Source organism: Macaca mulatta, chromosome 4 (genome assembly GCF_049350105.2).
Source record: "Macaca mulatta isolate MMU2019108-1 chromosome 4, T2T-MMU8v2.0, whole genome shotgun sequence".
Lineage (NCBI taxonomy): Eukaryota > Metazoa > Chordata > Mammalia > Primates > Cercopithecidae > Macaca > Macaca mulatta.
In genome coordinates, this window is record NC_133409.1 from 85,907,509 (window position 1) to 85,917,777 (window position 10,269).

Genomic DNA, 10,269 nt, shown 5'->3' on the forward strand with positions numbered 1-10,269 from the left:
AGTCATTTCAATTAGAATAATGGATTCCGGTTCCGTCTATGTTGCCATAAAAGACATATTTCGTTATCTTTTGTGACTGAGTAGGATTCCATAGTATACATATATACCACATTTTCTTTATCTGCCCATCAGTTGATGGACACTTAGGTTGACTGCATGACTTTGCTAATGTAAATAGCATTAGATAAACATGCAAGTGTAGGTGTCTTTTTGATACTTGATTTCTTTTGGGGCGAGGGGTAGATACCCAGTGGTGGGATTGCTATATCAAAGGGTAGTTCTTTTTTTAACTCCTTGAGAAATCTTCATACTGTTTTCTGCAAAGTTGTACTAATTTACATTTCCACTAACAATGTATAAGTACTTCTTTTCTCTGCATCCTTCCCAATATCTGTTGGTTTTTGACTTTTTAACAATATTCATTCTGGCTGGTGTAAGATGGTATCTCATTATGGTTTTAATTTGCATTTTTCTGATGATTAGTGATATTGAGCATTTTTTTCATATGTTTTTTTGCCATTTGTATGTCCTCCTTTGAAAAATGTCTGTTCATGTCCATTGCTTGCTTTTTAATAGGGTTATTTTTGTTTTTTGTTTTCCTGTTGATTTGTTTCAGTTCCTTGTAGATTCTGAATATTAACCCTTTGCCAGATGAAAAGTTTGCAAATATTTTCTCCTATTCTGTAGGTTGTCTGTTTACTCTGTTGATTATTTCTTTTGATGTACAAAAGCTTTTTAGTTTGATTAAATCCCATTTGCCTATTGTTTTTGTTGCATTTCTTTTTGAGGACTTAGTCATAAATTCTTTGCCTAGGATAGTCCAGGATAGTTTTACCTAGGTTTTCTTCTAGGATTTTTGTAGTTTCAGGTCTTACACTTAAGTCTAACCAATTTTGCATTAACTTTTGTATATGCTGAGAGATATGGGTCCAATTCCATTCTTCTGCATATGACTATTCAATTTTCCCGGTACCACTTATTTAATAGAGTGTACTTCCCTAGTGTATGTTTTTGTCAGCTTTGTCAAAGATTATTGGTTGTAGAGGTATGTGGTTTTACTTCTGGGTTCTCTGTTCTGTTCCATTGATCTGTGTGTCTGTTTTTATGCCCATATCATGCTGTTTTGGTTACTATAGCCATAGTATAATTTGAAGTCAAGTAACGTGATATCTCTAGATTTATTCTTTTTTGTTTAGTATTACTTTGGCTATTCAGACTCTTTTTTGGTTTCTTATGAATGTTAGCATTGCTTTCTCTAATTCTCTGAAGAATGATACTGGTAATTTGACAGGAATTTCATTTAATCTGTAGATTGCTTTGGGCAGTTTGGTCATTTTAATGATACTGGTTCTTCCAATTCATGAGCATAGGATGCTTTTCCATTTGTTTGTATTATCTCTAATTTCTTTCATCAGTGTTTTGTAGTTATTTTTGTAGAGATCTTTTAACTCCTTGGTGAAATCTATTCCTAGGTATTTTATTTTATTTTGGTAGCTATTGTAAATGGGATTGAGTTCTTGATTTGGTTCTCAACTTGATCATTATTGGTATAGAAATGCTACTAATTTTTGCACATTGATTATGTATTCTGAAACTTTACTGAAGTCATTTATCAGATCTAGGAGTCTCTTCAAGGAGTCCTTAGGGTTTTCTAGGCATAAGATCATATCATCAACAAACAGAAATAATTCAACTTATTTTTTTCTGATTGGATGACTTTTCTTTCTTTTTCTTGACCGCTTGCCCCAGCTAGGACTTTCAGTACTAAGTTTGATTAGTAGTGGTTAAAGTGGGCATCCTTGTATTGTCCCAGTTCTAAGGGGGAATGCTTTTAACCTTTCCACATTCACTATGATGTTAGCTATGGGTTGCCATATGTAACTTTTATTATTTTGAGGTAAGTTCCTTCTAAGTCTGGTTTTTTGAGGGTTTTTATCATGAAGTGATGCTAGATTTTACTGAATGCTTTTTCTGCATCTATTGAGATTATCACAGGGTTTTTAAAAATTCTGTGTATGTGGTGAGTTACATATGAAAGAACTAAAAGATAATATCTAAACAATTAAAGTCTAAAAGTAGCATGTAAAATTAAACAAAGGTAACCTATAAAACAAAAATATACATTTTCCTAAACATTGTTAAAAAACAAAAAGACACCATGAAAAATGTAGAGAAATGAATGTTTCTCTTTCATGTATAAGTGTGTATATATATGTATATGTATACATGTGTATGTGCATGCATGTGTGTATAACGAGACAAAATATGAAATACTTCTGGACGTCTTTATTATGGCAAGATAATGAATACCCTTTATGTTTAAGCCATTTGTATAGAGTTTTTTGAAAGTAGCAAAGACATCCCAAATGATTCACCTGCCAGCTAAAGGATACCTAATCAGAAGCCCCTTGTAAAGAGTCCAATCCTTCCTTCCAGAGCTAAAAACAAACATATCTGTTATTATGATAGATGCAAAGGAGTTAAATTCTATCTCTATTATTGGAAAAAGAACTTCAAATTGGTTTATAATGGAATATCCAACCCTATGCTGTAGATAAGAAACATCCCTTAAATAAAGCAGTTCAGAAAGGTTGAAAATAAAAATATAGGCAAAGGTGTATCAGATAAATGCAAACGTAGGCACACTTTTTAAATAACAGATGAGCATCATGTCAAGGAAGTCAAGAGAAGAGAGTGTTTCAAGGAAGACATTTGCAATGATGTTGGATGTTGCCAGGAAACCAACTAAAATAAGGACAAAGAAGAATTACTTGGATTTAGCCAACAGTAAGATTGAGTAACCTTGAAAACAATGGTTTTATTAGAGTGGTGAGACAAAAGCTTGAATGTGATGATTTCAAATTCTTTTGGGGGGAACAATTAGGATCAGGCTTGCTTCAGAAAGTTCAGAGTAGTGGGCAGGTCCATTTAATGAAATAGTATGTACAGGGCCTAGTAAAGGAAAGATAATTGACATGCATATTCTGCTAGCTCAGATGGCTTTTTGAGACCTAATTCTACTTGTGACATCCTCTATAGACAAACATCTAAGTATGAGGACTCAGGAGTGAAAACAGTTCTTTTCCAAGAGTTGTTGCTAACCCCATGGCAGGGACTGGGCACAGTGACTCGCACCTGTAATCCCAGCACTTTGGGAGGCCAAGGATGGAGGATCCCTTGAGCCCAGGAGTTTGAGACCAACCTGGACAACATGGTAAAACCCTGTCTCTATAAAAATACCAAAAAAAAAAAAATTAGCTGGGCATGGTGGTGCACTCCTGTAGTCCCAGCTCCTCAGGAGTCTGAGGTGAGAGGATTACTTGAGCCTGGGAAGTTGAGGCCTCAGTAAGCCATGATCGCACCACTGCACTCCAGCTAGGGCAGCAGAGCAAGACCCTGTCTCTAATAATAATAAGATAAAACAAAACAAAACAAAAAAACCAAAAACATCATGGCTGGCACCAGCCACATATACCTTAAGAAAGACCAGTCTCACCAAGACAGTGCTCTGTCTTGAGTCCGAAAGGGAGAAAGGGAGCATCTAGTGTCACTTTCCATTTGTCTCAGCATCTAATAAGTAACTTCTTTCCCTAACATCTAATGTTTGAGTGCTCAGTTTGATCAGCCTGCGTCAGAGGTTTAGGGAGAAAGGAAAAAGCCACTTCCCCATCAAAAGTTCATCGTCCAAATCATGGCACCCATAATAGCACCCCAATTAAAATTAGGTGTTTTGTTTTTTTTTTTTTCCTGGAGAGTAGGTCTCAATCTGTTGCTGAGGCTGGAGTGCAGTGGTGCAATCTCAGCTCACTGCAACCTCCACCTCCCGGGCTCAAGCGATCCTCCTGTCTCAGCCTCCTGAGTAGCTGAGACTACAGATGGGCACCACCACACCTGGCTAATTTTTTTTTTTTTTTTTTTTTTTTTGTAGAGACAGGGTTTTGCCATATTGCCCAGGCTGGTCTCGAACTCCTGACCTCAAGTGTTCTGGCTGCCTCAGCCTCCCAGAGGACTGAGATTATAGGCATGAGTCACTGTGCCCGGCCCCAGTTAAAATTGTTTTATACATCAATGTTAGATTTCTGAACAGCCATCCTGAGTAGGGTTGGGGAAGGTGGGTTGATGTGAGTCATTAACTGAGGCTTAATTTAGGAGGCAGATTTGAAATGGACCACGAAAGACTGAAAAGGAATTTTGTCAAAGTGGGAGACAAGGCTGCCATAACTGCAGTGAGAACTAATGAAGGAAGCAGTGAAGCTGTGAGGAGGAAAACCTGAAATTCCATCTGAATAGAACAGAGACAGGTAGGGAGCAGAGGGTTTAGGGAGATGTGAAATCAGAATCTAGAATATGGAATTAGATACAAGATATATGGGAAGTTGTCGGGAGGGATAAAGTCGACAAGCATTGTGTTGAGCTTACACCATGTGTTTACAGTAGCTAGCAGTTTTGGGGAAGTGCATGTAAACACACAACTAATAATTATGAGGTATGTGTAAAACCTGAGAGTATATAGAAAGGGGAGACTCACAGAGCTGGAATTAATCACCGACTGTTTCTTAGAGGTGAGCCATTTCTGAAAAGAAGAGCTTTCCACATCAACAAGGAAGGAAAGAGACTTTCATGCAGAGAGAACTTGAGAGAAAGCACAGCTATGAAATGAATAGTAACAGCAGTGATAACCAACACATTTCCTAGTTGTCGTGTGCCAAGTGCCTTACATCTCATTTCCTCGCAACAGCCTTATGCAATGAGTTATATTATTCCCATTAAACAGATAGGAAACTGAGTTCACAAAATAGGTTAATGAATTTGACACTGTTCTCAATCCTTGTAGGGTAGAACCTGGATTCATCCCCAACATCTCCATGTTTAACCACACATACCACTTGCCAGATCCCCACAGAGAAAGAAGATTTTCCCAGAGGCCAGACTCCAGTTTTCAGGAAAACAGCTCCAGTCACAAGCCAATGTCCAGTAGTGAAACATGTTTTTTCTTATGGCCACCCTCTTCTTTGTGCTTGAAACTCTTACCCCACAGGGAAGTGTTTAGCAGAAAAGTACCAGTCAGTTTTATCTCAACTCTAATAAGACATTTTTGTTTTTTGCCTTCAATCTAGAATGTTACATGATAGACATAGGATTGCTAAGTTAATGTTTGGACCACAGCGTAGGACAATCTGTACTTTTAAAGTAAAAATAGTAACAATAATAATAATAAATTAATAAGCAAAAGGACTGACAGCTAGAAAAACCTCTAGGTGCTTATTTTTACTATGGTTGATTTCTGATTGTCAAAGTAAAATGTCTCTTATTTTATAAGCATTTGACCTATTTGAATGATATGAAGATTATCTAAGGATTTTTCTTTTGTTAAATTTGCAACCCTGCTTTGACATCCACTCAAATATGTAATAACTTTTTATCATAAAACCTGCAGCAGAAATGAATGCTAATATTTTCATGCAATCCTTCTGGGATTGCAGTGTCTGAATGGATATATCTTTTCTTTGATGTTTTTGGAGCTAGTTTCATGTAATCAGTACCTGTCAGTGGAGCACTGAATATTGGCAGAATAAAAAATTATTCCCCTTTCTCATTGCTATTAAATACCTCACTCCCAGTTTTAAGTCATCCATAATTTGATTCAGCAGTGAAGATCCCAATACAGAGGGTATTTTATGTCGATGGTAGATCTGGTCCTTGGAAAGGTTATATCTCGAAAATTATGTTTCTCTGTCTCTGTCACTGTCCTCTCTTTCACTCACTCTCGTGCACTTGCGTGCATGTGCGTGAGCGCGCGCACACACACACACACACACACACATGCTTTCACATTGAAGTTTTTCAAGTCCATCCCATTGACTATGTGGGCAGCTCTTCCCTGCCTCTCAGAAGGCTAGTGGATGAACCATAGTTCTATAGAACTATCTTGACCTCCGAAAGCTTCCCCCAGGCTCTCAGAACTGGATCCGACCAGGACATTAGCAGAAACAACTTCAGTCTCAGCTTGCCCTGACTTGGCAACCAGATGGTCCCAAGTAAAATTATTTTTCCTTAAAGTGAGCTTAGTCCAGATTCAGTGGAGCACATTGCCTTCTTTTAAAACATCTCACTCATCCCCATAGGTGAGACTGTGATGCTGGGAAAATTTATATGTGTACCTGAGAATTAGTGTTTAACAAGGGCCCATAGCGGGTCGAGTAAAGTGTGCTAGTGCGCTTTTAGAATGTTTACTTTCTCATTAATTTATAGAAAAACTACAAAACAGAATAATCATCTTGTAAGTTGAAATGATCAAATTAAACAAAGATCTTTAACAAGAATGTTACCAAGTTCTTGACATTTAACAAAAATGTCACCAAGTTCATATGAGAGTACTTTAATGCTAGCAAATTTCAACAACAAACAACTCACTTCACAAAATAAAGGCTTGTAGATCAGTTGAGCAAAGTGCGAAGTCATTGAAAAATTTTTTTTCTTCTTAATTTAACTGTCTCTGCAAAGGAGCATACATTTTTCAAAAATTTTCTTCTTTAAACCTATTAAAAGATCCCTCCTCATGGAATTCTTAAAAGGGATATAAGGTAAATCAGAATTAGATTAATTAAAGGATATTAAATTAGCAACAATGTAAATAATCACTGTATGAATTGTTGTCAAGGATATTCTCTGTAGTCAGCTTTCCCAGGCAGCTTTGCCCAAGACAAGTAGGAGGCACAAATACAAATCACATATGTAATCTTAAATTTTTTAGTAGCCACATTTAAAAGTAAAAAGAAACAGGTGAAATTAATTTTAATAATACATTTAATTTACCCTATTCTAGTAAAAATTTTATTTCCATGTGTAATCAATATAAAGTAATTATTAAGGATTTATTTTACATTTTTTACACTTAGTCTTCAAAATCAAGTGCGTATTTTATACTTACTGCACACCTCAATTCAGACAAGCCACACTGCAAGAGCTCAATAGCCACATGTGGCTAGTGGCTACTCTGGTTGTAGGGAAGTTCAATGGAACATGCATACTGTGCTGCTATCTTAGGTGATAGGAAAAAAGAAAGATGAATAAAACATGACTCCTGCCCTCAGTGAGGGCGAAGTACAGGGATTCTTTTAGGCTGGGACAGTTTCTTTCCTTGGGTGTACAGTGCTGCGTCTATGGACCTTTCTGCCAATTAGAGACTCTCTGTGTTCCCAAGTCACCGGACTCCCATAATGTCAGAAAATGGGCATAATGTGCTGATTTTATTAAAACAAGACGCTCTACCACTATCAACTGAAAAACTGTTTTAATAAATACACCAACCTATAATGTCTGTGAAGTAAATGATATTCCCCATCCAACCCACCTCCCTCCGTCCCACCTCCCACCACTTGGATGTGGCACCTTTGAGCAGTGCACAACCTGCATCGCCATACCAGAAGACCTGCTTATTCCCTTTGCCTAGTACTGGCCATGGCACCTTTTCATTTCACCAGTTCTTCCCCTGCCTGTACTCCAACCAACATCAGAACAGGGCTGTCTAATTAAAAGCCCACTAACGATCTCACACTGACTGTGGCACAAACTGTGAAGCAGGGTACATTTTTTTGGTGTCCTAGCCTTTTGTAGCCACCCCCAATGTGCTATCATCCTCTTTCAGGGAGGGCCAACGGATGAGCTGTTCTCCTAAAGAACTGTCTTGACCTCCCATAGCCTCTTCCAGACTCTATAAGATGGGCAAGTCTAGGAAATGTCCTCTTAACACAACCTGCTTTCAGAGGAGAGTCAGATGGCAGTCCTTAATTCTATATCATGCATTGAATACAATATTTAATCATTCTCAGGGGTTTTCACATTATAAGCACCATTTGTACTATGGAGATGAAAGTCTACATTCTCAGTTAAATTAATGTCAGATAAGTAAGAGGTGGGGCATCTCCCTGGAGCTGCTGAAATGCTGCTAATCAAGTGGAAACTTACCTTGCCTCTGATTGTGGCCCTGCCAGAGAGGCCCATCAGCTGCACTTTCTTCCTTTGCGTTCCTCTATACCTTTGCCACATGATGTTGGGATCCCTGTTTATATTGATTCTTAAAGTGTTTTTTCCCCTTGCCTGCTCAGTTCGTGGGTATAATTTTTGAGTTTACCTCATATTCGAAGTATTTATGTTGTTTGTACTAGTTTCCAGAAAAGCAGTGATACGGTCAAAGATTGAATATTAACATCATAAATTACACTAATTATCTAGCAAACTTTATTATGGTTGAATTAGCTAGCAGTAGCCTTTTTTTTTTAAGTTTTAGGGTACATGTGCATAACGTGCAGGTTTGTTACATATATATACATGTGCCATGTTGGTGTGCTGCACCCATTAACTCATCGTTTACATTAGGTATATCTCCTAATGCTATCCCTCCCCCATCCCCACAATAGGACCCGGTGTGTGATGATCCCCTTCCTGTGTCCAAGTGATCTCATTGTTCAATTCCCACCAATGAGTGAGAACATGCGGTATTTGGTTTTCTGTTCTTGCAATAGTTTGCTGAGAATGATGGTTTCCAGCTGCATCCATGTGCCTACAAAGGACACAAACTCATCCTTTTTTATGGCTGCATAGTATTCCTGGTGTATATGTGCCACATTTTCTTAATCCAGTCTGTCACTGATGGACATTTGGGTTGATTCCAAGTCTTTGCTATCGTGAGTAGTGTCACAATAAACATACGTGTGCATGCGTCTTTATAGCAGCATGACTTGTAATCCTTTGGGTATATCCCCAGTAATGGGATGGCTGGGTCAAATGGTATTTCTAGTTCTAGATCCTTGAGGAATCACCACACTAATTTCCACGATGGCTGAACTAGTTTACAATCCCACCAACAGTGTAAAAGTGTTCCTATTTCTCCACATCCTCTCCAGCACCTGTTGTTTCCTGATTTTTTAATGATTGCCATTCTAACTGGTGTGAGATGGTATCTCGTTGTGATTTTGATTTGCACTTCTCTGATGGCAAGTGATGATGAGCATTTTTTCATGTGTCTGTTGGCTGTATGAATGTCTTCTTTTGGAAAGTGTCTGTTCATATCCTTTGCCCACTTTTTGATGGGGTCATTTGTTTTTTTTCTTGTAAATTTGATTGAGTTTTTTATAGTTTCTGGATATTAGCCCTTAGTCAGATGAGTAGCTTGCAAAAATTTTCTCCCATTCTGTAGGTTGCCTGTTCACTCTGATGGTAGTTTCTTTTGCTGTGCAGAAGTTCTTTAGTTTAATTAGATCCCATTTGTCAATTTTGGCTTTTGTTGTCATTGCTTTTGGTGTTTTAGACATGAAGTCCTTGCCATGCCTATGTCCTGACGGGTATTACCTAGGCTTTCTTCTAGAGTTTTTATGGTTTTAGATCTAACATTTAAGTCTCTAATCCATCTTGAATTAATTTTCATATAAGGAGTAAGGAAAGGATCCAGTTTCAGCTTTCTACTTATGGCTAGCCAATTTTCCCAGCACCATTTATTAAATAGGGAATGCTTTCCCCATTTCTTGTTTTTGTCAGGTTTGTCAAAGATCAGAGGGCTGTAGATGTGTGGTGTTATTTCTGAGGGCTCTGTTCTGTTCCATTGGTCTATATCTCTGTTTTGGTACCGGTACCATGCTGTTTTGTTTACTGTAGCCTTGTAGTATAGTTTGAAGTCAGGTAGCGTGATGCCTCCAGCTTTGTTCTTTTGGCTTAGGATTTTCTTGGCATTGCGGGGTCGTTTTTGGTTTCATATGAACTTTAAAGCAATTTTTTCCAATTCTGTGAAGAAAATCATTGGTAGCTTAATGGGGATGGCATTGAATCTATAAATTACCTTGGGCAGTATGGCCATTTTCACAATATTGATTATTCCTATCCATGAGCATGGTATGTTCCATTTGTTTGTGTCCTCTTTTATTTCACTGAGCAGTGGTTTGTAGTTCTCCTTGAAGAGGTCCTTTATATCCCTTGTAAGTTGGATTCCTAGGTATTTTATTCTCTTTGAAGCTATTGTGCATGGACGTTCATTCATGATTTGGCTCTCTGTTTGTCTGTTTCTGGAGTATAAGAATGCTTGTGATTTTTGCACATTAATTTTGTATCCTGAGACTTTGCTGAAGTTGCTTATCAGCTTAAGGAGATTTTGGGCTGAAATAATGGGGTTTTCTAAATATACAATCATGTCATCTGCAAACAGGGACAATTTGACTTCTTCTTTTCCTAATTGAATACCCTTTATTTCTTTCTCTTGCCTGATTGCCCTAGCCA